This window comes from Crocodylus porosus, unplaced genomic scaffold (assembly GCF_001723895.1).
Source record: "Crocodylus porosus isolate Cpor-Errol unplaced genomic scaffold, CroPor_comp1, whole genome shotgun sequence".
In the NCBI taxonomy this organism is placed as follows: Eukaryota; Metazoa; Chordata; order Crocodylia; family Crocodylidae; genus Crocodylus; species Crocodylus porosus.
Window position 1 is genome coordinate 9,578,264 of NW_017728918.1, and position 6,500 is coordinate 9,584,763.

The window sequence follows — 6,500 nt, forward strand, 5'->3', positions numbered from 1 at the left end:
GGGTGGTGTGCAGCCCCCGGAGCCCAGTCCTCACTGAGCTGGGGCTGTCCAGGGCTCCTGGAGCCCAACTGTGGCCAGCGTGCCGGCTGGGATTAGGCTCCGCGCCGCCTCTGCTTGGCTCAGTCCTAGTGCGCAGGGGTGGTGTGGGGCCTAATCTGGCTCATAGACCAACCCTGCCCCATTTTGGCCCTTGGGGCCAAAACTGAAATCACTGCTGTTACAGACTAACGAAATCTTTGGGGGACTGAACCAAGAACCCCCTAGAGCTAAAAGCATGGTCTGCTGCAGCTGGAGAGCCAGGTCGTAACCATCTGCTGTTTGTGGTTTGGCACAGGGGAGACGTGTGCTGCACACTGGGAGCCACAGGGAAGAGCGAGCGGAAGAAGGGAGAAGAGAGGAGAGGATCCCGGCCTGCTGCCGATTCCCCTGCAGAAAGACCTGCAACTTCTGCCGGTGGGTCTGCGGCTCAAGGATTGGGCTCTTAAGTCATCTCAGGACGCATCAGTGAGCCGCAATAGAGATCATCCTTGAATTGAGGGATTGCCGACAACGATGCTAGGAGCCAGGACGCCTGGCTTCCACCTTCTGCTGCGAGGTTGCCTTTCTTGAGCCTCTTCTTTATTTACTGGAAGACTGCCACTCGTATCGAGGCCATGACAATAAGCAATGCTGCTGCCCTGGTTCACAGGGAGGAGAGCTGTGGTGAATTAAGTATTTAATGAGCTGAGCTTGTGGCACAGTCAGAGCCTCAATGATTTTTGATGGACAGGAGCCAGAGATGGGAAAATTATCCAAATGATAAGTGGTATCATCATCATCATTGGCAATCCTTCGCTTAAAAAATGATATCTACCACGGCTCGTTCGTGGGTCTTGAGATGACTTAAGAGTCCAATCCTTGAGCCGCAGAAGTTGCCAGTCTTCCCACAGGGAGCGGCAGGTTTCAAGCTGGGATTCCTCTCCTCTTACTGCCGAGTGATGCTAGGAGAGCGAGTGCAGCACTGAGAAGGGCAGACAGGTGGGCACGTTCTCAGTGCTGGGAGCTGTAGTAACACAAGAGCCATGATTAGCACCCCAAGGCAATTAGGTGGTAGCACCCAGATCTATCAAGAGGGTCAGTTTGGTGCCAACAGGACACGAGTCATGTGAAGCAATAAGTAACTTTGTCAGTGGATGGAGGGTGCACTGCAAAGTGAACATCAGCCTTGCCTTACCTTCTTTTTTCTTTGTGCTGCTGTCCTTGAAAAAGGATGCAAGGTCCCTTCTGCCTGTGGCACTCAGAAAACGCAACCTGAGCAGCAACCTAATAAGACCCGTATACAGCACTTGAAAGTCAATCAGGAAATCTCCTTGGCCTGTAAGTGATTCTTACCCATGCAGATTTTAGTTTCTTTAGTGTCATTCTGCGGGAGTTGGGGACTTCTCTCTAGCCTGCTCCAGGGTCTCTCCAAACTGCTTTGCTCTTTTCAAGGAAAAAATGTGTGCCCAGTGAGATCCCAGTCATGACACACACACAGGGAAGATTATCCAGCTTTCTCTCAACCTGGGATGTGTGGCAGGATGGGCCCTGGATCACTGGTGCCCCCCTCATGGCCATGCTGATCGTGCCCTACACCAGCCCCTGTGTGTTACCCCCTGACGTGTCTTGATGGAAATGTCTTATTGCAGCGGTAGGCTGTCTCGGAGCCCTGCAGTAATCTTATTGCTGATGTCATAACTTGAACTTAACCTACTCAGTCTAACAACACCGATCCCAAAGCCCTGCTGATACTGGCCAAGCAGGCACCACTCATGTCCTTACCGATGCTGTAGGAGAGGTATTCTTGGCTTCTGTCTGCCCCCGTAGCCATGCCCATGCCTCAATCACTGATTTGGGAGAGGGGCAAGGCTTCCCAGCCCCATAGGTTCACTGTCGTCTCAGGCATTGATCTCTGTCCGAGCCTCAGCCATGCCCTTGGCTCTTTTTCTCTTAGCCTTGTCCTCAGCCCTGGCCCACTGCACTTCTTCTCTATGCAGGGCTCAAGACAGAGCACCCCGTAGCACCCTGCTACCTGGTCTCCAAATACTCATCATAGTCACTGCCCACTCCAGCTCTGGAGCTGAGTTTATATCCTTCCTGGCACCTCCCTTCCAGTCACCCCTCCATCATGCCCATGTGTTTCCTCTTAGCCCATGTAAGCCCTGCCTAATCTTACCTGGATGCTCAGTCCAGTGTTTAGCTGATCTTTCTCTCTTAAAATGACCCGGTGTCCTGTGACAGGGTGTATCCATCACCTTCAATCAACCACTGAGCTTAAGTGTAGTTACCAGCTCCTCCATGTTCGTATTCATTCTGGGTAGATTGTAATGCTTACCTTCTCTGGCACCACAAGCTTTCCTTTGGCTACCTAAGAATATGTATACGTTGAAAAATGGAGCAAAGTAACTGTTACAGAATAAATAACATTTACTTATAGTAAATAATAAATATTTACTATTACAGAAAATTATTCACTTCCTATAAAGGATTTAGCTAGCAAAGGAACCCTTCCTCAGGACTGTCCGAGCAGAGGCTATTTTTCCTCCTATGGCTGGTTTCCAAGAGGGTTGCACAATCTTTGGTAGTTTAAGCTTAGCACCAGCTTAGTATAGATTTCCAGTGGGTTTGGCCCAGCGAGTATATTTGCCTATCAGGTTATCATTGAATTCTGTGTGTGCTGGAAATCAGTCATGACAATCCTAGAATCGTAGAAAATCAGGTTGGGGAGGGACCTCAGGAGGTCACATCTAGTCCCACCCACTGCTGAAAGCAGGGCCAGCCCCAACTCCATCATCCCAGCCAAGGCTTTGTTGAGCCGGGACTTAAAAATGTCCAAGGATGGAGAGTCCCCCACCTCTCTAGGTAGCCTGTCCCAGGGCTTCACCACCCTCCCAGTGAGAAAGTTCTTCCTAATAACTTCCCTTGCTGCAACTCAAGCCCATTGCTCCTTGTTCTGTCATCTGCCCCCACTGAGACTGCATGTGCGCCCCCTGAGACTGGCTGCAGGTGGGTGTGGATGGGCTCCGTTCGGGGACTGCTCTCCAAGCACCACTGCTGCCTGCTGAGAGGCGCTGGATTCCTTGCTACAGACGGTATGTCATGGTGGGGGTTCGCTTCCTGCATGCATCGATCCTTCTTAGGTCTGTAACTGGGAGCAATTCCTCTGGAAGCCAGGGGCAAAAATACATCTCTCTCCTGTTGGGATGGAGAAACCTTTTATACTTAGCCCCCTGGCTCGTCTGCCATCAGATAGTTCAATAGCAAGGGGCTGTTGGGAAGGGACATGTATGTCTGGCTCCTCTCCCCGTTCTTATGGAGAAGCCCCAGGAAAGGGGCTGTATCCTAATGGATCAGGATGTAAAAAGTCCCATGCTGGGTCAGAGTGATGGTCCATCCAGACCAGTGTCCTGTCTGCGATGGAGGCAGGAGTGGATGCTTTAGGGGGAGAGCAGGTGGACAGGGTGTATCTTGAGCGATCCCTCCCCTGACAGACCCTCTCTGGCCTCTACTACCCTTGGTGTAAGGGATGTCCAACTGGTTTGTTGAACAGGTCCCAATGGACCTGGACTCCATGCATGTGTCCAGTTTCTTTTTGAAGCTGGCTGTACTTGTTGCTTCTATAACCTATAAGGCAACAAGTACCGCAAGCTAACGACGCACGGTGTAAAACAGGATTTCCTTTGGCTCAGGCCATGGCAAAAATTCTGGGCTTCTCTTCTTGACCCTCCTGTCAACCTGCCATCCATCTTTTACCTTGTGCCTAATTACCCTGTTGCCATGTTGCAAGTAGGGTTGCCAAGCCTCCAGGATTGCCCTGGAGCCTCCAGGAATTAAATATAATCTCCAGGAGATTGCTGAGTGTCACCTGGGAGATAAATGATAGGGCATTCATTAAAATAAATATTCAATGTTGAATCCAATGTACACAGTAGTCCAGAGGGGTTTTTTTAAATCAAATAGTAATGTATATTTGCCTTCCTGAGTATAGGACAGTAGATCAGTCATCAATCTCATTACATCATGTGATGAAAACTCCTGGAAACGATTCAGACAGAGTTGGCAACCCTAGTCGCAAGGCTGCTGTCCCTAAAAAGCTCTGAGATCCTTCTGTAGCGGCCCCTAGACTGCTAGCAAGGGGGGAGTGTCATCTAGAGAAGCCAAGCCCGGGGCCAGGCTGCAGGGAGAAACCCAGCGGTCTCCTTTTTGGCGTGCTTAGTTACCGCGGCAGGTGGAAAGCCGTCCGGTGCTGCCCTCACGTCTGAACTGGTTAGAGCAACAGCAGGGCTAATGGTACCGTGCTGTTGGGAAGGGCGAGAGCATCTGTGAAGCGGCTGAGAATCGCAATAGGCATGAACTGCAATTCAGTTAGGAGGAAAATTCAGCCCTTAACATGGCTGAACCAGCAGCGTCTGCCACCAGGGGTCATTCCTTCCCCACGTATGACTACAGATGCCTCTTCCCCCTGCATGTGCATGCAGTGTGCATATGTGTGCATGTGTGTGTCAGGCTAGGGTGCTTGAAGAGAGATTGTAAGAAGCCTTTGTGCATCCCCTGCGGACCAGCTGACTTCACGTTTGCTGTTGAACTCGGGAGATGGCCTGAACCTCTGTGCTGTGTGGATGCTCTGGTCTGGCGAAGCAGCGGGTGGGGAGTCAGGAGAGCCTGGTGAGCCAGTCTGTCAGCCTCTGCTACACCCCTGATTCTTCGTCGGTAAGGGGAGATTGATCTTTCTTCCCTGCTGGATTTGGGAGGTTGATGGATGAGCAGCCCTGGCCATGCCCAGTTACATGTGGATAAACTCAGACAGAGGAGTTAGGACAGGAGCCCACGTTTGCTTGTCCAAGGGGTAGCCTGTAAGTTAATCGCATCTGAAACAGGGCACGCAGGTGTGTCCTGGGCTTGGAGAGGAGCCCTGGAGTATTCCCAGGATTTGGGTGTAAGGGTCCAGGCAGATCGTTATACAGCAGGGTCCAAGCTGGGAGATTTGGACCACAGTGTGGGGCCACAACTTCCCTCCAATGCCAGGGGTTCAGACCTGCGGGTTCAGGTTGAGCCCATACCAGGATTCATTGCATTCAGCATTAAGTGAATATTCATAAGAGTGACTATGACCCTGGGGAGATGATTTATTTAACTGAAAACAGGCTCACTTCCCTCTCGTTTCAGGAGTAGGTTCCTGCTGGACAGTGCTGGTGAATGCACCTGGGTGGGGGGTGCGGTGGTGCAGTTTTGCCCCCCTTTGATTCCCGCTCCACCTCAACTTTAATACCAGCTGCCTACTGCTGAGTGAGTCAGCTGACTTCACTGCTCACTATCATGTCCTGATTCCCGTGAATCTCAGGTGCTAATGACTCTCTCTCCTTTTTAATAGTCTGGTTGTTCCAGTCATCAAGGTATCCTTTCTTCTGCAGTTTTGGCCTCTGTTAGCCATTCCTGGCTGCCTCTCTTGTTTCTCAGCCCTGCCGTCTGTTTTTAGGTCAGCTAAAAACAGGTGTGATGACACAGGCTCAGGGGAACACTGACTCAAGTGTGGAAATGGCTGAGAGTGAAGTGTTGGATGCCCTGTCAAGATGCTCGGAAAGGCGAGATTTTGTTTTACGGATCTGAGGACGAGAGGGACATTTAACTCCCAATGAGTCCAAGACTAATAAAACAATGTCTTTCACCTATTTTGTCACATTTTTTAAACTTAATATATGATCTATGCATTTATAATGCGCATTCCTATACAGTTATATTCATTTCTGCTTTGATATTAAACTGAATAAACTAGCCTTAGGCCCTCAGTGTATTAGTAAAGCTTCTAGTTTAATTTTAACTAAGGACAAATGTATGTTGTGTTATATGGGATGGTGTACCACAGCATCTGTACCCCCCACTTCTCAAAATCCTAGATCTGTCCATGCATATGACAGCTCTGCTTTTTTTTATCCAAGAGCCCTCAAGAGACTTCAGCCTCCAGTCCAGGCGCTGCATTAATGCAGAGCTTCCCAGACCCAGGCGGGGATAGTTTCAGAAGAGACTTGGCACTGCCCTAGGCCAAGGATATCACTGAAACAGGACCACCGACTCGGTGTGATTTGCAGCCCCTTCGAGGTGCGGCGGCTCAAAAAGCGCTCACCTCCTGGGACAGGTCCAGATGCCTCATTGGGCTGTGCTGGACAAATGCACCAGCGGGCCCTGAAGAGAGGGCTGCGTTCGAGACAGGGCACGCCGTCAAAAGAGCGCGATCCTTCTTGGCAAGACAGACTGGTCTTCAGACATCCTGTCTGCAACCTGGTCCCAGCTGGGGTTGCTCCTACACCGAGCCAGACTTGGCAGCCCGATGGCAGCATGCTTTAAATAGCTCAGGCTGGCTGGGCAGGAGAGATAGCAAGGGCTGCGTGATCCAGCCGAAGCCGCAACGTGAGCTGGAAGATCCCGAGCCAAAGGAGAACATGGGCCTGCCTCTTCCAACATGTGCTTGGGGATCCTGAATGATC